This window comes from Cebus imitator, unplaced genomic scaffold (assembly GCF_001604975.1).
Source record: "Cebus imitator isolate Cc_AM_T3 unplaced genomic scaffold, Cebus_imitator-1.0 Scaffold77, whole genome shotgun sequence".
NCBI classification, from domain to species: Eukaryota; Metazoa; Chordata; class Mammalia; order Primates; family Cebidae; genus Cebus; species Cebus imitator.
The window spans coordinates 6773410-6795370 of record NW_016107392.1 but is presented as its reverse complement, the minus strand read 5'-3'; positions in this window follow the sequence as shown (position 1 = coordinate 6795370).

The following is a 21961-nucleotide window of genomic DNA, read 5'->3' as shown; positions in this document are numbered from 1 at the left end:
AGATATTCTTACTACAAATAAATCAGAAGAATGTAAGATGATGGATTAATTAGCCTGATTTGATCATTTCACAACATATACATGTATTGAAACAACACATTGTACCTTATAAATGTATAAAATTATTTGTCAATTAAAAATGAAATTAAATTTTAAATCTGTATTGTAAAAATCTAAATTTTAAAATCATTATAAAAATAGTCTTTATACATATTATGTATCATCTGCATCTGGTATGTGGTTCTTTGAATATTTATTGTTCTCCTGCATCTAGTATGATTTTTCTTAAGAAAGTTAGATTTTTTTTCCATCTGAAAACATCACAAAAGTGATAGCATGCATTTCCTTCATAAATCTCTAAGAGAAAGCTTCTTGTAACAATGGACAAACTAAAACCATAAGCAACTTGATTTAAAAACCTACAACCGACAAGGCATGGTGGCTCACACCTCTAATCCCAGCACTTTGGGAGGTCGAAATGGGAGGATCACGAGGTCAGGAGATCGAGACCATCCTGGTCAACATGGTGAAACCCCATCTCTACTAAAAATACAAGAATTAGCTGGGTATGGTGGTACATGTCTGTAATCCCAGCTACTCAGGAAGCTGAGGCATGAGAATTGCTGGAACCCAGGAGGCGGTGGTTGCAGTGAACCGAGATGGCGCCACTGCACTCCAGCCTGGTGACAGGGTGAGACTCTGTCTCAACCAAAAAAAAAACTACAACCCTGAAAAAGAGCTCTTAAAAATGAGACTTTTTCTAAAGATTAATCTTGGTAAATTACTATGTTGTAACTGATTCTTTTGCATAGTGCTTATTAATGTAGAAATGTGTGACAGTTCAATCACTTTCAGTCCTGCAACTAATTTGCAAAAAAATTAGAAACTCATTTCTGTTTTGCTTTGGGTTGGTTTTTTGTTTCCCCAAATTAAGAAAATTCCATTAGCCTTTTCTCCATCTCCTCTAATTCTCGTCGCATCTTTGGACCCCTAACACTTGGCATGTGCTACTTCAGAAAAACAAACACTATGCAAATGACAAAGAAGGGCCCCCCAACCTTCTCCCTGTCTTACTATTTCAGAAGCACTACTCAGGTACACATTTCTTATGGCCACTAGCATCTTTTTACAATTTTCAAAGAAGTCATCAAACATCTGGGTCAATTATACTTAAATTACAGAAGCATGGAATTTTAGGAAATAGGCCCCTCATTTTACACAGAGATTAAGTGACTTGCTCAACATCATATGGCCCAGTCAATGGAAGTCTTGCAACCAAACTCAAGCCCTATTCTCCAGTGAGTAGTCCTGAGTGTGTGTACGGTAAGATAACTACAAATAGCATGTTGTGTTCTTTACCAAACAGAAAATGAGGATCAGCACTCTAAAGTACCAGTTAGTTCTACAGGGCTCCAGGCTATTCTGGTCCTAAGTGAATAGGAATTTGTACATTATATAAACAAAGCCAAATTTTCAAATAAGGAATTAAGACAAATGCAGCAGCACAGGAGATATTTGTGCTTAAAAAAAAAAAAAAAAAAAAAGAGCGTGCCTCTTTTTATCTCAGAAATATTTCATATACATTTTCTTAACTTGAAAAGTAAAGCTAAATTTGATTAAGCACATGTCTGCATATCACATGAGCCTTCTACTACTATAGAATAGAGTGGAAACCAAAAGAAATGCCACATATTTTATGGTGTGATTCAGTTTCTTTCCAAATGACACTTCCTTTGAAAAGGCATAAATTTGGAATTTGACTTTTTGGATAATGCTGCTTTTCAATTTTCAAAAATAATTGTGATGTCACTGATCTAATCTGCATTTCAAAGCTTCTAAAGCTGAGTTTACCACCAAAACTAAGAACAACATCTCCTTTTATGGACCAAAATAAAGAGCAGTGTACTGAATTATTAGATAAGCTTTTGTTCTTTTCTTCAAATATTTGCATGAATTATTCAGACTTTATATGGATAGAGCTCTGAAATATTCAAATTCCTTGAGCTATTTCATTATGTCAGATTCATATCTATTAAACCCTGTAGCATGTACTTTTCCCATGAAAGTGCAAATTCGGTCCCATTATGATTTCTTCAGTAGAGATCCTATGCAGAGCAGAGTCTCAGGTGGTGGAGGAGATACAAAGATATGCAAAACAATCTTCAGAGATCTTACACATAAAGGGGAATACAAAGCCAAAAAATACTTGTAAACCACAAATTACAGAATTTCCAAAGAGAAAGAGACATCTTCCAGCCAGAAACTCAAGGAAAACCGTCAGAGAGAAGCTGGCATTTCAGATGGGCCCTGAATAACCAACAGGAATTTCACAAGCAGGGGACAGTGAAATGAGGGGGCTGAGATCTCAACTTCGCCCATGCTCCTGTTTTCATCTTTGAAACCTCTTTTAGATATGACAACCCGTGCAGTTAACTTATCCAGCTATGTTGCCAGCTCCTCAATTCTGCCTCCCTTCCTGGTAAACACATTCTGACTATCCCAAGAGCCCCCATTTCTGAGGGCTGCCCTTCTACTGCTTCCCCATGAAGATGCCTCCTTCAGCTCTTCTGGGTGTCACAAACAACACTAATGAAGCAGCAAAGAGTAACAGTCACAGTCTCATCAGAACCTTCAACCCATAATCCTGCTTCCTCCCCATTGAGCCCTGCTTGGTGAAAGATGCCATCCAAAGCTAGAAGCCTGGTAACAAATGTGGCCATGCAACCCCACCTCTCACTTTACAATACTTCTGTGACTCCCCAAATTATATTTCTCAACTTGGCACGTGAAGTTTTTCTGTCCATTCTCAGCACTCTCCTCTCCCTGGCTCACAGTGACTCCTTGTAGACCCCACCACATGCACACACAAATGCGCACACACACTCACAGGCACCCTGTTGTATTTTGTTTCTGTCCTTGCTTGTGCTTCCCCTTGTATTAGTCCATTCTCATATTGCTATAAAGAAATACCTGAGACCGGGTAATTTAAAAAGAAAAGAGGTTTAAGTAGCTCGTTTCCTTGGGCTGCACAGGAAGCACGATGCTATCATCTGCTTGGCTTCTAGGGAGGCCTCAGGAAACTTACAATCGTGGTGAAAGGTAAAGGGAAGCAGGCACCTCCCATGGCCAGAGAAAGTGCCACCTATTTTAAACAACCAGATCTCGCAAGAACTCACTATCATGAGAACGGCATCAATAGGATAGTGCTAAACCATTCATGAGAAATCCACCACCACCACCACCACCCACCCCTGCTGTGATCCTGTCACTTCCTGCCAGGCCCCACCCCCAACATTGGGGATTATAATTTGACATGAGATTTGGTGGGGACACAGATCCAAACCATCCCACCCCTCTATCTGGAATACAACTCCATCCTTCTCTGGGTTGCCCTGAGGGTCCTGACTTATCCTTTAAGTTTCAGCTAAATTAAATTCTTCGCTTTTGAATAGTTTCTTGCTCTTCTAATGTAAATCCATTTTGCCCTTCTGGAATGTACCCATTACCCAGAATGCACAAACACTAAGTCTTGAAACTTTGCTCATTCATCAAAGAATTCTTACTCCTTGGTATCAGAGAGTGGGACAGCAAAGAAAGCTATGAATATTTATAAGGTAAGTTTTGTTATTGGGGCAGGAAATATGAGAAGACTTCCAATCACAAATTTTGAACACAAACGAGTCAAAATATTGCCACATTTAACTGTCCTGCTTCTCTGAAAAAATACCAAAATGGTCCAAAAGAAGAAATAACAAGAGATCATAGCAGGTGTGTGAGCCGTGCAATAGCAAAAGAGGAAATTACAGGAAAGAAGATCAATAGGATGTATAATTAACTAACTCTGGAGAAAATATGAGGAATCAAGGAAGAATATGATTTTGAGCCTTAGAAACTAAGGGAAAGATGATATCTATCATGGGCCAGGCACGGTGGCTCAACTGTAATCACAGCACTTTGGGAGGCCAAGGTGGGAAATTGAGGCCAGGAGTTTGAAATCAGCCTGGCTAACATGGTGAAACCCCAGCTCTACAAGAAATACAAAAATTAGCCTGGAGTGATAGTGCATGCCTATAGTCCCAACTACTCAGGAGGCTGAAGCAGGAGAATTGTTTGAACCCTGGAGGGGAAGGTTACAGTGAGCCAAGATCACACCACTGTACTCTAGCCTGGGCAACAGAGCGAGACTGCGCCTAAAAAAAATGATCCAAGCTGGGCGCGGTGGCTCATGCCTGTAATCCTAGCACTTTGGGAAGCCAAGGCAGGCGGATCACCTGAGGTCGGAAGTTCGAGACCAGCCTGACCAACATGGAGAAATCCCTTCTCTACTAAAAATATTGCTGAGCACAGTGGCTCACGCCTGTAATCCCAGCACTTTGGGAGGCCAAGGCGGGTGGACCACCTGAGGGCAGGAGCTTGAGACCAACCTGGTCAATATGGTGAAACCCTATCTCTACTAAAAATACAAAAATCAGCTGGGTGTGGTGGCACATGCCTGTAATTCCAGCTACTCAGGAGCTGAGGCAGGAGAATCGCTTGAACCAGGGAGGCAGAGGTTGCAGTGAGCCAAGATTATGCCACTGCACTCCAGCCTGGGCGACAAAGCAAGACTCCATCTCAAAGAAAAAAAAAATACAAAAAATTAGCTGAGCATTGTGGCTGAGGCAGGAGAATCACTTGAATCCAGGAGGTGGAGGTTGCAATGAGCCGCCATTGCGCCATTGCACTCCAGCCTGGGCAACAGGAGTAAAAATCAGTCTCAAAAAAAAAAAGTTATCTGTGATGAAATTTGGGAGGTTTAAAGGGGAGGAAATTTGATGAGACAGCAGGGCGTCAAGTGGAATGTGTCACAAGCAGATCTGTAGCTTAGAACTCAGGGGAGCGGGAAGCCCTGGTGAACAGAGAGAAACTCAACAATGACTGAAGATGAGAATAAGCAAAATTAGCTGAAATTGTGGGTAAAACCAGAGCACCAAGCACTTGGCCTTGTGGGACCTCCACAGTTACAAAATGGGAGGAAGACATGAAAGCAGTTTAAAAACTGGAAGCATCAGAAGAGGAAGTGCTCCAGGACAGCAGAGCATCCTAGCAGCCAACAGGAGAGGCGTAAAAGGAAGAGCAGTCAACATTGCTAGATGCTGTAGAGGCATGAAGGAAAATGGGGGCTGAAGGAAAAATGGTTTCATTCAGTGACTGGGAAACAACAGTGGTGACTTCAGAGAGGGCAACTGCCAAGAGAAAGGTGAGACAGGAAGCTAGATTACAAACTGCAGAGAGGCAAGTGTGAGTTGACTTCTAGTCAAGATGGGGCTTTGAAGACCACTCTGATCCAAAATGATCATGATAATAGATTAAATATAAAATGGGAGAAATGTAAGGCATTTTCATACCTACAAACATCTCCGTAGCCCAGAAATGGAACAGAAACAATATGGTAAGTACCCTCAAGTTGCAGACCAGCTCAATTCTGCCAAAAGCAAACAGAGGCATTCAGGCGCGAGACTCATACAGGGTACTAAGAACTAAATGACCCAAGTGAGGCAGGAGACTCACATGAAATCAAGGACTAGGATAAGGCTACCCCCTTAAAGGAACTGCCTAGGGCTATAGGCTTGTATGCATCTGTATATCTAGGGAGGTGAAAGAACCAGACATAGTGACATAGTTTTAAAGCCAAAATTTGACCTTAGAGAAGGAACTGGATCTGCAATACTATAGGATAAAACTGGCTAACATGGCGAAACCCCAGCTAGGCCTGAGAGGTCTAGGCCTGGGAGGCCCAAAAAGTAGATAACCCCAAAACTGTGAGATCAGGACGGTTAAGCCTAGAGGGCTAGGAAGGAAGGAATGAAGGAAAAGAAGAAGGAAGGAAGGGAGGCAAGGAGAGAGGGAGAGAAATAATGCTAAGAAAGACTGGTAAAAATAGAATCCTCGAATATCTGAAAATTACTTCTTTAAAAAAAATTCAAGACTTTCAAAGGAATTAAGCAGAGGAATAACATTCATAAAAATTATGAAGCATGAACAGGCAGAAATAAAATAACTATGAATATTAAGAAGAATAACTAATTAAAATCCTAAGAATTGAAAATACAGTCATAGTATTTTATTTTTGAGATGGAGTTTCACTCTTGTTGCCCAGCTGGAGTGCAATGGCGTGACCTCAGCTCACTGCAACCTCCAGCTCCCAGGTTCAAGTGATTCTCCTGCCTCAGCCTCCTAAGTAGCTGGGATTACAGGCACCCATCACCACACCTAGCTAATCCTTTGTATTTTTAGTAGAGACGGGGTTTCACTATGTTGGCCAGGCTGGTCTTGAGCTCCTGACCTCAGGCAATCCACCTGCCTCAGCCTCCCAAAGTGAGCCATCTTGACTAGAAGTCAACTCACATTTGCCTCTCTGCAGTTTGTAATCTAGCTTCCTGTCTCACCTTTCTCTTGGCAAATGCCCTCTCTGAACTCACCACTGTTATTTCCCAGTCACTGAATGAAACCATTTTTCCTTCAGCCCCCATTTTCCTTCATGCCTCTACAGCATCTAGCAATGTTGACTGAGTAGCTGGGACTACAGGCATGCACTGGCACACTCGGCTTATTTCTGTATTTCTTTTTTTGTTGTTTTTTTGAGACGGAGTTTCGCTCTTGTTACCCAGGCTGGAGTGCAATGGCATGATCTCAGCTCACCACAACCTCCGCCTCCTGTGTTCAGGCAATTCTCCTGCCTCAGCCTCCTGAGTAGCTGGGATTACAGGCACGCGCCACCATGCCCAGCTGATTTTTGTATTCTTAGTAGAGACGGGGTTTCACCATGTTGACCAGGATGGTCTCGATCTCTTGACCTCGTGATCCACCTGCCTCAGCCTCCCAAAGTGCTGGGATTACAGGCGTGAGCCACCGAGCCCGGCATTTCTGTATTTCATATAGAGAGGAGGTATTGCCACATTGCCCAGGCTGGTCTGAAACTCCTGGACTCAAGCAATCCATCCACCTCCGCCTCCCAAACTTCTGAGATTTACAGGCATAAGCAACCATGCCCGGCTACAAATATAAGGTTTTTAATTCTTAAGAAAATGTTGCCAAGCGTGGTGGCTCATGCCTGTAATCCCAGCATTTTGGGAGGCTGATGCAGGCGGATCACGAGGTCAGGAAATTGAGACCAGCTGGTTCAAGATCAGCCTGGCCAACATGGTGAAACTCCATCTCTACTATAAATACAAAAATTAGATGGGCGTGGTGGCATGCACCTGTAATCCCAGCTACTCGGGAGGCTGAGGCAGGAGAACTGCTTGAACTCGGGAGGCAGAGGTTGCAGTGAGCCAAGATCACATCATTGTACTCTAGCCTGGGCAACGGAGCAAGATTCTGTCTTGGAAAAAAAAAAAGAAAAGAAAACATTATTTTTAAACTTCATGCTAATACATTTGTATACATGGATTCAGTAGAAATGTTTATAAACAAATATAAATTATCAAAATAAACTGAAGAAGCAATAGGGAGCCTCGACAGATTTTAAAAAATAATAGATCAAGCAACAATCAATCAATCAAAATGATTCCCTATCAATAAATATCAGGCCCAAATGTTTTTTACAAATGAGTTTTATCAAACTTTCAATTAAGAAATAGTAGCTATCATACAAGAACTACTTTGTAAAATTGGGAAGAAAGGAGGTACTATCCAATTATTCTATGATTCTACGATAGCCCTAACACCCAAAACAAATGCCAGTAAAAATATTACAGACCAAACTCACTTATGAACGGAATTAAAAATATCCTATAGGTTTCTCTGCCTATGGAGTAAGAATTCTTTTATTCCTTTACTTTCTCAATAAACTTGCTTTCACAGGAAAGAAAGAGAAAAAAAGAAAGAAAGAAAGAAAGAAAGAAAGAAAGAAAGAAAGAAAGAAAGAAAGAAAGAAAGAGGGAGGGAGGGAGGGAGGGAGGGAAGGAAGAAAAAGAAAGAAAGAAAAAGAAAGAAAGGAAGGAAGGAAGGGAGGGAGGGAAAGAAAGAAAAAAGAAAGAGAAAGAAAGAATGAAAGGAAAGAGAGAGAAAGAAAGAGAGAGAGAAAGAAAGAAAGATAAAAAGAAAGAAAGAAAAGAAAAGGAAAGGAAAGAAGATTTATCTCTAATTAGAAACTTTTTTTAAAAGATAAATCCTAAATCAAATACTAGTCAATTAAATTCAAAAATGTGTTTTAAAAAATAAAAATACATCATAACCAAACGGAATTTACCCCAAGAATATAAGAATATTTTGACATCAGAAAAGATCTATGAATTTGTTCACAATCTTGACTACATATAAACACTTTTTTTTTTTTTTTTTTTTTTGAGACGGAGTTTCGCTCTCGTTACCCAGGCTGGAGTGCAATGGCGCGATCTCAGCTCACCGCAACCTCCGCATCCTGGGTTCAGGCAATTCTCCTGCCTCAGCCTCCTGAGTAGCTGGGATTACAGGCACGCGCCACCATGCCCAGCTGATTTTTTATACTTTTAGTAGAGACGGGGTTTCACCATGTTGACCAGGATGGTCTCGATCTCTTGACCTCGTGATCCACCTGCCTCGGCCTCCCAAAGTACTGGGATTACAGGCGTGAGCCACTGCACCCGGCCATAAACACATTTTAAAAAACCCTCAATGAAATTAAAATAAAGACATTCTACAAAAGTAAACATTCATTCATGAGTTAGTAAATTTTGTATGTATTTTATTAGGACACATTGTCCTCTGACCATTTCTTCATTCATTCATTCTTTGTTTCCTTCCCCCATCTACCATTAAAAGCAAGGCTACAATAAGTATTCTCCTACAGTCTCTTTGTGGACACGTAAAATCATCTCTTTAGAGTGTATACTTAGAAGAAGCATTGCATAGGGGAAGGATGTGCTCATCCTCAAGTATTTACATATTGCAAAGGTTTGTACAAATTTACACTCTACCACCAGTGTATGGGAGCTTTTCCATACCAATGCCAACATTTTCAATACTTTCCCCCTGAAAAAAACAGGGATAAAATTTATTTATGAATGCCACCAATATTTATTGCGAACCTAGTATGTGTCAAGAACTGAAAAAGAGTGGTAGGTAATGAGGTAAAACAAGTCACAGGGTGTGGAGGATTGTCGATCCATTGTCATAACTTTGTCACGTGGATCCATTGTCATAACTTTGGCTTTTATTTGAAGTGACATGGAAAGCTATTGGAGGATTCGATTCAGAGAATTGGCATGATTTGACTATTTTAAAAGAATCACTCTGGCTGTTGCATTGAGAACAGACTATAGGAAAGTGAAGAAAGAAGCAGGGAGACTAGTTAAGAGGCTATAGCAGTAATTCAGACAAAAGATGATGGGGGCTTAGACCACCATAAAAATACTTCATTTAAAAACTTTGTATTTCCCAGAATTGCAGTGAGTCCATGTTTAGAACCTTGGGGTAGAAAAGACCTTCTGAAACAATACACAAAATGCAAAAGTCACAAAGAAAAGGATTAATAAATTTTACTACATCAAATCTTTCAATCTGTTCAACAAAATGAGATTAAAATCCCAAGAATAGACTGCGTCAAAGTACCGTAATGTTTGTAGCAAAGGACTTGCCTTTATACATCCCCAGAAAAAAGACAAGCAAAATTGAAAAATGAGCAAAGAACATAAATAAGCAATTCACAAAAGAAGAAACATGAATGGCTAACAAGCATCAGAAAAGATGCTCAGTCTTACTGGTTTTGGGGGGAAACACAAATAAAAAAAGGGGACACTATTTTTCATACCTTGGATTAACAATAAGAAAGATTGATTTAAATGTTGGCATGCATCTGGAGAAACAGACATTTTCTTACTATATTCCTGGGAACATACTGGCCGACCTTTTTGGAGAACACATTGGGCAGTCGTCCTTCACACTTTAGATGCACCTATCAGTAATCTCACACTTTGGTATCCACTGTAGAGAGATACTTGCGTATGTGCAAAAAGGGAGCAGGTACAAGGTTGTTTCACTCTAGTACTATTTATAGTGGTAAAAACTGATAGCACAGTAACATAAATGATCATCAAAAGACTGACTCTTAAACAGTGATACATCTGACTTATGTAAGAGCATGCAGCAGTAGAAAAGAACTAAAACATAATGCTCACACAGAAAAATCTCTGAGAGATATGGTTAAATTAAAAAAAAAAGAAAAGAAAAGAAAGTAAGGCCAGGCACAGTGACTCACACCTGTAATCCCAGCACTTTGGGAGGCCGAGGCAGGCAGAATACCCAAAGTCAGGAGTTTGAGACCAGCCTGATCAATATGGAGAAATCTTGTCTCTACTACAAATACAAAATTAGCCGGGTGTGGTGGCTCATGCCTGGAATCCCAGATACTCAAGAGGCTGAGGCAGGAGAATGGCTTGAATCTGCGAGGTGGAGATTGTGGTGAGCCAAGATCACACCATTGCACTCCAGCCTGGGCAACAAGCGTGAGACTCCGTCTCAAAAAAAAAAAAAAAAAAAAAAAGCAAAGTTGAAAAACAATCCACACTGCATGATACCATGTAAGTCAAAACAAAACAAAGCAAAATTCCCTCACTGGCTCTCTCTCTGTCTGTGCATAGCTATAGATAGACAGGTAGATATACACATATATACACATATACACACATGTACACAGATGTAGATGTAGGTATACAGATAGATCAATAGATCAATATAGATATACAAATATCTAAAAAGATGAAAAGACACACTCTAACTTGAAATTAGTGTTTGCGCTAGGGAAGAACCTGAAATAGGGGCTGAAGGAGGAGGAGGAAGAAAAGTTTTTATTCTCATGTGATTTTTTTAAAGATCCCTGTAGCTTCACTATCCTTAGGAAAAAACTTTCCCATTTCTAAGTTACTGCTCAGTGTCAGGCATCTGGGCCCCTGCACTGCATTCCAGACTAGCTGCATTCCTGGTGAAGCCAGTGATTCAGCTGAGCATGCCCCGCGCCAGCCCTGGGTGCAGCTATTCTGTGCTTTATTCTAGGCTCAACATCCGCCCAGACTGACCATGGGCAAATCAATTTCAGTTCCTTTTTCTTATTCAGCTCAGTCGTGGGGCAGTTACCTCACAACGTGATGAGGATGAGGATGCAAGCAAAGTATCCTATGAACTGCTTCCTCAATCGTCTTAGTGCCTCTGGTAACCAGCCAAGCCAGTCCTGGCCATGAGGAGGTGGAGACTTCAGGGGAAATGCTTGCCGACGTTGTGCACTGTTCACAGCAAAAGCGCAAGCTGGGGAAACCATAGCTGGAAAATTGTTAGGGCAGCAAAGTGTTCCCTACCCATATGGCAGACCAGATACAGTTTTTCTTGCACCTTTTTTCAGTAAATGTAGGGCAGATAAAATAGCCTTTTACCCCAGAGATGGAGCCCTGGAGAGATCATCCATAAATTACAACCACAGATTAATTTGTGGTGGGGTTGGGGTGGAGGAAGACAGGAGGGGACTCAAATGCCACAAACTCCTAAGGAGAATGCCATGAATGAAAACTTCCTGGACCAGTCAGCAGCATCCTAATGAGAGGGAGTTCACATGTGCACAACAGCTGTGTAAATTACAAAGCGTACAGGGAAGAACTAACCACATCATGCTACTTCCAAAACACTCGATTCCTTCCTTCTTTCTTCTTTTCTACTCTAAAATAATGTAAAACAATCCTATAACAATTACAAACTGGGGGAAAGGCAAACCATTCTGGGAAAGAAAAAAATAGCAGCTGCTCTAGATATCATTTTCAGATTTTGGCTAGGATTGTTTAAGTTTTTTTTTGTTTGTTTGTTTTCTTTTCTTTTTTAATTCTTGGCTGGCTTGACAGCCCTTCAGGATTTCAGCTGATTCCAAACACAGCTTAATAAAGATCATTCCAGAGAAGCTTCATATTCCTAAGATTCCTTAAATTTCTCTTTCTTTTAACTTAGGAAATTAGGTTGAAAGAGGATGAAAAACAGCCCAGATTGCACCATTTCCTATGCAAGTTTCTTGCAAAGCAAACTGTGCCCCCTTTTCCAACAAGAGCAGAGAGACACAGTTCTGACTGGGAGGTGGGCGGTGGGTCCTTTGGAGCGGCAGCAGGACTGTTCATCTTTTGAAAATGCCCCAGCAGGCCCAAAGTCTGTCTGAAAACTTTTTGTAAAGGAGGAGGAGAAAAAAAAAATGAGATTCTAGTGAGCTAACCATCTAAAAAAGCCGGTGACTGCACTGTGGACTTCAATCATGCACCAAATATTTATTTTGCACCTAGGCTGTGCCAGGCTCTGTTCTATATGCCGCAGAGAGCAATAAAGACAACCAGTGTCTCATTTCCTCAGAGTTTCTGTGCCTGGGGACCAAACTGTTACAGGAAAGGGGTCCTGATTCAGACCCCGAGAGAGGGTTCTTGGATCTTGTGCAAGAAGGAATTCAGGACAAGTCCACAGTGCAAAGCAAAAGCAAGTTTGTTAAGAATAAAAGAATGGCTACTCCATGGACAGAGCAGCGATCAGGGCCGCTAGTTGCCCATTTTTGTGATATGCTAAACAAGGGGCGGATTATGCTAAACAAGGGGTGGATTATTCATGCCTCCCCTTTACAGACCATACAGGGTAACTTCCTGACATTGCCATGGGTTTCGTAAACTGTCATGGCGCTAATGAGAGTGTAGCAGTAAGGACGACCAGAGGTCGCTTTCGTCGTCATTTTGGTTTTGGTGGGTTTTAGCCATCTTCTTTACTGCAATTATTTTATCAGAAAGGTCTTTATGACCTGTATCTTGTGCCAACCTTCTATCTTATCCTGTGACTTAGAATGCCTTAACCGTCTGGGAATGCAGCCCAGTAGGCCTCAGCCTCATTTAACCCAGCTCCTATTCAAGATGGAGTTGCTCTGGTTCACACGCCTCTCACAAAACCATGAGGACAGCTCAAGGAAGCCCTTTCCCCTGACTACTCCCAGCTGGGTTTCAAGTCTCTTCCTTCTGTTGTTCCTTCTCTTACATCCCTGGTTTATTATACCCTTTACCTTTCCATTACGTAATCACATGTCCCTTTGTAAACATCAAAGGAAAATAAGCAGGCCCAGGGAGCTGATGAAAATGAGAACGATGACTCATAGGAGGATGTTTTTCTATTTTTCACTTATACAAGCCTCTTCTGAAAAGAACCTAGATGGCTTTTCTTTCTGAAACTCGCTTGTCTCCTCTATTGTAGTGAGTTCTCGCTTTGGCTCTGATTATCAAAATCTACTCTCAACCATTCACTGCTACGTACCTCCAGCTTACCTGGGTCCTCGGAGTAATCTGGCAATCATTTCTTGTTTCCCTAAGCAGGTTTCTCCCCTCTTTCATCCTTCATTTAGGCTATTTTTAAAAATCTTCTGCCGGGCACAGTGGCTCATACTTGTAATCCCAGCACTTTGGGATGCCAAGACAGGCAGATCACCTGAGGTCAGGAGTTTGAGAACAGCCTGACCAACATGAAGAAACCCCGTCTCTATTAAAAATACAAAATTAGCCGAGCGTGGTGGTGCATGCCTGTAATCCCAGCTACTCAAGAGGCTGAGGCAGGAGAATCACTTGAACCTGGGAGGCAGAGGTTGCGGTGAGCCAAGATCACGCCATTGCACTCCAGCCTGGCCAACAAGAGCAAGACTCTGTCTAAAAAAAAAAAAAAATGCTTCATACTCCCTAAAGTTCCATGCTCATATGCCACCCCAACTACCACATTCACCCACTATACCTCAACAGATGACAGTGTCTATGCTTCATAGACAAAATAGAAGCCATTGGAAAACTCCCTCCATTTCCAATCATGCCACCTAGAAGGTTCTCTTTATCTGCACGTATTTTTTCCCATCCTGCACAAAGAAAGGGTGTCCTCCCATTAAGATGAGCCCCTGCACCCAAGCTTTAGATACACCCACCTTTAGTCTTCTCAGGAAAGGAGCTCCATCTGGTATTCCCTTCTTCACCTCCCCATTCATTTCTTCCCTCTGCTGGGTCCTTTCCTTCAGCCTAACACAAAACCCCTGGCCTCTCTTCCTACAGACTTCCTACCAAAAACTGGTCCAGAAACTCATCCAAGAATTAATGAACAAAAAAAGTACCAGGAAAGGATCTACATTAAAGATACTATTAGTTGACCATTGGATTGTTTTTCATCCCCACGACTGTCTCCTTTTTATTCATATTCATCTTTCCGGAATATTTCCTCAAACTCTATTTTCTTTCTTTCTTTCTTTCTTTTTTTTTTTTTTGAGATAGAGTCTCCCTCTGTCACTCAGGCTGGAGTGCAGTGGCGCGATCTTGGCTCACTGCAACCTCTGCTTCCCCGGTTCACGCAATTCTCTTGTCTCAGACTCCTGAGTAGCTGGGAATACAGGCGCACACCACCATGCCTGGCTACTTTTTGTATTTTTACTAGAGACAGGGTTTTACCATATTGGTCAGGCTGGTCACAAACTCCTGACCTCAGGTGATTCACCCACCTCGGCCTCCCAAAGTGCTGGGATTACAGGCATGAGCCAAGGCGCCCAGACTCAACTCTATTTTCTAATGCTTCCAGTGAAATTTTAATTTTGCCAATCGTACTCTCATTCCCAAGATTTCCTTTATTTCTGATGATTCGTTTTATAGCATCTTTCCTCTTGTTTCAAGTAAGTAACATCCCCTCAAATCTCCAAAAATACTAATTAGAGTTTGTTGGTTTTGTTTTCTTTTTAAACTGACTTCTGATCCCTAAATTATCTCTGTCAGCCTTGTGGGATACTACTCATTACCAGGTGTAGGCTGATAGGTTTGTATACACATTCATGGCAGTACTCTAGGTCATGTTCCTGAACGCCAGATTTATATCTTTAATTGTCCAATAACACGTTGCTTTGACATCCCAAAGGCATTTCAAATGAAACTCAGATTCCTCCAGGCTTTTTTCTTTTATCTCAGTAAACGACACGACCATCCACTCAGTTATCTAAGACCAATCAGTAATTCTTGACTGGCCCTATTTTTCCTCAACTATATCCAATACATTAATTCCTAGTGAATCTAGCCCCTTAATATCACTGGATGTTATCTCAATGTTTCCCACTTTACCGAAGAAACACAGGTGGCATAAATCCCGGCTATCTCCACATACTTAACCATTCTATCTCAGGAAGGTGGAATGACCTCCTTTGTAAATTTGGAAAGGACAAACTGGGCATGCTAGTTTCTGCCACCCTTCCTCCTCGTGGCTGCGAGCCACAGGGGACAAACATCCTAATCCTCCAGATGTAGTTTTTCTCAGGGAGCATCACGGGTTGGATTCCCTGGGAAGTAGATTCTGAAATGGATATTAGTGTATAGGAGGTTTTATTGGGGAATGCTCTTGGGATCAACGCTTGTTTCCAAGGAACAGGTGTTTCCCTGTTAATCCTAAGGAAAGGGAAGGAAACGGAAGGGGAGAGAATGAGAAGAGAAGGGTGGAAGGGGTGGGGTAGGCAGGAAAAGAAGGGAAGGGAGCAAGATTGGGCAAAGGGAGAAGTTGAGCTGAGATTCAGTCTCAATGCAGGCCAAGCTGGATTTTGGGGAGTACCAAAGCTGGGATAGCCTTTCAAAATTGTTTCAAATTGGGATCAAGACTTTAAATTTTCTGCTCGGATCAGTCATTAGATATGGGCCACCTCATGTAGGAGCATGACTTTGGGCCAGTGGCTCTCTTTAGCCAAGGCAATCCCTAAAGAGGACTACTAGTTGATGGTGTCTGCAAGCAGCACTCCCAAGAGAAGGAATAATGTTTATTTCTGAAAAAGGATCTAGGTGGCACACCACAACATTCACATCAGAGGCACCTCCCCTAATCAAGGGGTTTATTTAGCATCTCATTTGTCTCTCACACTAAGCCAAGACCTGTAATTTAGCTTTTTTCCAGCAATAAATGTTTTAGAGTCTATCCACAATCATTTCTTTTCTTGCTGTATTTTTCCAGAGGCCTAGGCTGGGATCAGGGCTGCCATTTAAACCTAAAACATTTCTCAACAACGTTCTCACTGTTCCACTGGGTCAGGCCATCCTCCTCTCCTTCCTGAACTACAGCTTCAGTTTCCTATCTGGCTGTCCTATTTCCATTATTACCACTTCAGTTTTTCCTCCACAATTCAACAAAAGGGGATTTCAAAAGCACAGACCTGATCATCTCACTTCTGGTTGTTTAAAACTCTTCCTCACTTTCCCATTGCCTTTGGGGATTAGACCTAAGTTTCTTAACAGAGCTGGACAGGCCAATGAGCTCTATCTCATTTATCTCATCTTATTCTCTTAATACTGCACCATTCCTCACCTCCCTACTTGATGTTTCAGTGCAGAAAAATTACTCAAAGTCTCAATTAGCAACCAAACTGTTTCTTGACTTTGCTTTTTAAATGTTTCCTCAGATTAGAATATATTGAATTTTTTTTTCTTTCTTTTTTTTTTGTCAGTCTCACTCACTTGACTGTGAGCATTTTGGGAGCAGGGATACTTCCTGTTCTTGCAATAGGCACTCAACAAATATTAAATAAATGCATATATACATACATATATGAAAAGGATTTATGACCTGTTAAATGCTTATTTATTAGTGGTGGCCACTAAACCTATGAGAAAATCTGTCACTTTACTATTTAAAAAGCACTCTAAAACAAGGAGGTAGAGTTCTTCACCTAGAAATTGGCAGAGTTAATAAAAATAATACTGGAGGCTAGCAAGGGTATGGCAAAATGGGCATCAGATACACTGCAAGTATCAGAAAAGCATTGTGGCATTATGGAACAAGTCTCCAGATGTGTAAGCCATGTGCTCTAATAACTGCACATCTAGAAATCTATCTAATTAGAGATAGAAGCACAATTTATCTTCAAATGTATTCATTGTAACATGCTTCTCTATTATACTCTTGAATTGTCTATGCAGTCTATAATGAGCATGTTTTAATTAAAAACTCAGTAAAATGGGGGCTGGGCACAGTGGCACATGCCTATAATCCCAGCAATTTGGGAGGCCGAGGTGGGTGAATCACCTGAGGTCAGGAGTTTGAGATCAGCCTGGCCAACAGGGTGAAACCCCATCTCTACTAAAAATACAAAAATTAGCAGGGTGTGGTGGCACTTGCCTGTAATCCCAGCTAGTCTGGAGGCTGAGGCAGGAGAATCGCTTGAACCTGGGAGGTGGAGGTTGCAGTGAGCTGAGGCCATGCCATTGCACTCCAGCCTGGGTGACAGAGCAAGACTCTTGTTTCAAAAAAAAAAAGTCAGTAAAATGCTGACTGGATTAGAGTTAGGATTACAGTTTGTAGAAGTGAGGTTCCAGGAATGCCCGATTACCTGGATTCCTTATGTTCACACATTGGCCTGAAGACCCTGTGTAGTTCCCTTTCAAATTGTACCAGAGGTGCTGTGTGTGACTAGTAGAATATGACAGAAGTGATGGCAAGGTTTGGTTTTAAAAGACAAGAGCAGGACAGGTGGCTCATGCCTGTAATCTCAACACTTTAGGAGGGCGAGGCAGGAGGATTGCTTGAGGCCAGAGGTTCTAAGCAGCATAGTGAGACCCTTGTCTCTACCAAATAATAATAATAATAATAATAAAGGCCAGGAATGTTGGCACATGCATCTCTAGTTCCAGCTCAGGTACTCAGGAGGCTGAGGTGGGAGGATTGCTTGAGCCCAGGCGGTTCTGTGACCCGTTTTTCTGCCTCTGTCCTCCAGCCTGGGTAACAGAGCAAGATCCTGTCTCAAAAAAATAAATAAATAAATTTTCAAACATTTTAAAAGACACTAGAACATCTATCTGAGTCCTAAGTCTCTCTCTCTCTCTTTCCATTTATAAGATATTATTAGACCAGGCAAATTCTCTCTCCTCCTTTCTTCTGTCTATATCACTCGCTTTTGTGGAAAACAAGTTGCCATGCTATGAGGGCATACGATGATTACAGGTAGCTGGGATTACAGGTATATGCCACCCACATGGCAAGATATTGTGGCCTCTTGTCAGCATCACATGAGTGAGCTTGGAAGCAGGTCCCCAGCTCAGGTCAAGCTTCAGATGGCGGCAGCGCCAACTAACGTGTTGACTGTGACTTCATGAGAGATCTTGAGCCAGAAACATCCAATTAAGCTCCTTCTGGATTTCGAATCTAGAGAAACTGAGTTAACAAATGTTTACTGTTTTAAGTTGCTACCTTTTGCGTACGGTGATCAACTGTCCAGTTTTTACCAGAACTGAGGGATTTACTATGGTGTAGGATTTTCATTACTAAAACCAGGGAAATCCTGGGCAAACTGGGATAGTTGGTTACCTTAGTATTTTGAAAAATATACTTTTAAAAAATGTATATCAGTTTTATTGATATACATAATTCACATCTCATAATATTCACTCGTTAAAATTTTAATGGTTTTACTACATTCACAGAGTTGTGCAACCATCATCATAATCCAATTTTAGAACTTAAAAAAGAAATCTCACACTCTTTTGCTATAAATCCTGGGTCCCTTGACCCCCCTCTCTAATCTACTTTCTGTCTCTGGTCACCCTAGTTTTTTGTTGTTGTTTTCAGATGGAGTTTCACTCTTGTTGCCCAGGCTGGAGTGCAATGGTGCGATCTCGGCTCACTGCAACCTCGCTTCCTGGATTCAAGTGATTCCTCTGCTTCAGCCTCCCGACTAACTGGGATTACAGGTATGTGCCACAACGGCTAATTTTTGTATTTCTAGTAGAGACAGGGTTTCTCCATTTGGTCAGACTGGTCTTGAACTCTCGACCTCAGGTGATCCACATGCCTCAGCCTCCCAAAGTGCTGGGATTACAGGTGTGAGTCACTGCGCCAGCCTATGGTTACCCTAGTTTTGGGAGTAACTTATTATGCAGCAATAGATAATTAATACAGGGTTATAGATAATAAGGATGATTTTTCTCTTCATTGCTCTTTTTACTTAATACTTTTCTGAATTTTGCAAAGTATCTTCAATAAGTATATCTTAATTTAATGTAAGAAAAAATAGTAATATTCTATTTATTGAAAAGATGGCATAAAATTTCATGGAACTGTTGTTTTGGTCCACCTAGCATCCTTCTGCTCCCTGTTCTTCCGCTGATAGCACTACCCCTCTGCTTTAGGGAAGCGCCTTTCCTCAACTCCAGGTAGTTCTGATATGGTTACCAATCAAAAGACAAGGTGGATGTGTGACTCAGACAGCAACAATCAGATTTTCTCTTTCATTAATTTGAATCTTGATTGGAGGAACATGGGGCCAGAAGATATTTTTATTTTTATTTTATTTTATTTTTGAGACAGGGTCTTGTTCTGTCACCTAGGCTGGAGTACAGTGGTGCGATCCTGGCTCACTTGCAACCTCTGCCTCCCAGGTTCAAGCAATTCTTCTACCTCAGCCTCCCAAGTAGCTAGGACTAAAGGCACATACCACCACACCTGGCTAATTTTTGTATTTTTAATAGAGACAGTGTTTTGCCATATTGGCCAGGCTGGTCTCGAACTCCTGACCTCAAGTGACCCACCTGCCTCAGCCTCCCAAAGTGCTGAGATTACAGGCATGAGCCACCATGGCCGGCGACAGAAGGCATTTAAAGCTAATCACAAGGAGGCAGAATCCTAGAGGGTTGGTTAAAGAACTTTTGTTTCTAAGATTTCAGTCACCTTCCTGGTTCCTGTTCCTCTTGGTCATTCAGCAATGCCTTTGATTCTGTAAATTACTCCTATATGGCTTGAAAGGAAATCTCTTTTTCATTTAAGTTAGTTTCTGTTGCTTACAACAAAAAACTCAACTGACCTAAATAATAACAAAGGCTATTTCCAGAAGGGTACCTCCTCTTCCCTGACAAAAATCCATAAATCTGCCACTCCAACACAACAGTTTTGTATTTGTTCATTTTACCTACTGGTCCACTTTTGCATAGTTAGAATCACAAAGTACGTATCCTCTTACATTTAGATTTTTTACCTAACATTACACCTGTAAAAATGGTTAGTGCTTCTACAAGATCTTCTATCCATCATTTAAAATATATGTATTATATTTTTATATTTTATATTATATATAATATATTATATATTTATATACATGTATTATATTATATAAAATTATCTTGTATTAGTATATCATAATTTATTAAATCTTGACCCAGTGGTTGGATATTTGGGCTGATTTTAGTTTAGTTTGGTTTATGTCTAAACATGCATCTTTAAAGTAAACATATTCACAGCAAGCATGTATTTCTTTCCTTAGACTACATCTACACAATTGAAAAACAGATCTGCTGTGGTATTATCCTTGTTCCTTTCATGAATTTGATGCGTTGAAAGGTGCTTTTGTGCTACAAGTAATTTTCTGTCTTAAATGTTTGGATTTCCATTTATAAGATATTATTAGATCAGGCAAAGTCAGATGGATAGGATTTACTTGGTTATAGATTGTGCTCTGTGTTATGATTGTTATATAGGTATTGGTGTGATTGGAACTTTTAAATAGAAATTTTATTGGATATGACATACACAGAGAAAATGGCACAAATCATAAGGATAGAATCCTAATGAATTTTCACAAAGTGAACCCCCATGTAACTACCATGAAGATCAAGGAGGAGTACTGGCACTCTGGAAGACCCCTTAGGCTCTCACCCAGTTATTACCTTCTGTCAGGTAACCACAATCCTGACATCTATTACCATAACTTAATGTCTTCTGCTTTCTAACTTTAAATAAATGTACACTTTTGTGTATGGTTTCTTTCATCCAGTATATTTATACGCTCCTTCCATGTCATATGTAGCAGTAGTTCATTCATTCTCATTGCTGTGTATTATTGCATTGTGCAGATTTACCACCATTTATATATCCATTCTACTGGTTCCTAAATTTTGACTACTTCAAACAGAACTAGAATTGCCCAGTCATAGGTTATGCACATATTCAGCTTTCCTAGAAATTGCCAGACAATTTTCCAAAGTGGCAATACCAATTTACATCCCCCTGAGCAGCACAGGAGAGTTCTAGTTGCTCCAATGTCCTCAGCAATCCTCGGTATTTTCCATCTTTTTTATTTTAGACATAATGATAGTCATATAATGGTATCTCATTATAATTTTAATTTATGCCTCTTCATGTTTATTAGCCATTTGGATGTCCTCTTTTATGAAGTACCTGTTCAAGTCTTTGATCCATTTTTTTTGGTTAGCTTTATTGGGATATAATTTTTATAATGAAATTCACCAATTTAAAGAGTACAATTACATTAATTTTATAAGTGTATTTTACAAGGTAACCATCATCATAATCATGACACAGAATATTTCCATTTTCCCAAAAAGCTCCCATTTGTTTTTGAAGTTACTTCCCTTCTTCCACCTCCATGACCACTGGCAACAATGGTATGTCTTCTGTCACTATAACTTGGTCTTTTCTAGAATTTTAAATAAATGGAATCATTTAGTTAGTGGTATTTTGGATCTGGCTTCTTTCAATGAGCATAATTTTGAAATCCCATCCATGTCATTTCAGCAAGTAGTAAATTACTTTTTTTTAGACAGTCTCGCTCTTTGCCCAGGGTGGAGTGCAGTGGTGCAATCTCAGCTCACTGCAACCTCTGCTTCCCAGGTTCAAGTGATTCTCGTGCCTCAGCCTCCTGAGTAGCTGGGATTACAAGTGCCTGCTCCCACACCAACTAATTTTTGTATTTTTAGTAGAGATGGAGTTTCGCCATGTTGGCCAGACTGATCTTGAACTCCTGACCTCAAGTGATCTGCCCACCTCAGCTTCCCGAAGTGCTGGGATTACAGGCATAAGCCACCATGCCTGGCCCAGCTAATTACTTTTTATTGGTGAATAGTGTTCTGTTGTATGGATATATCTCAATTCATTTATCAATTCATCTTTTGATTGACATTTTGTCATTCCTAGTTTTTAGCCATTATGAATAAAGCTG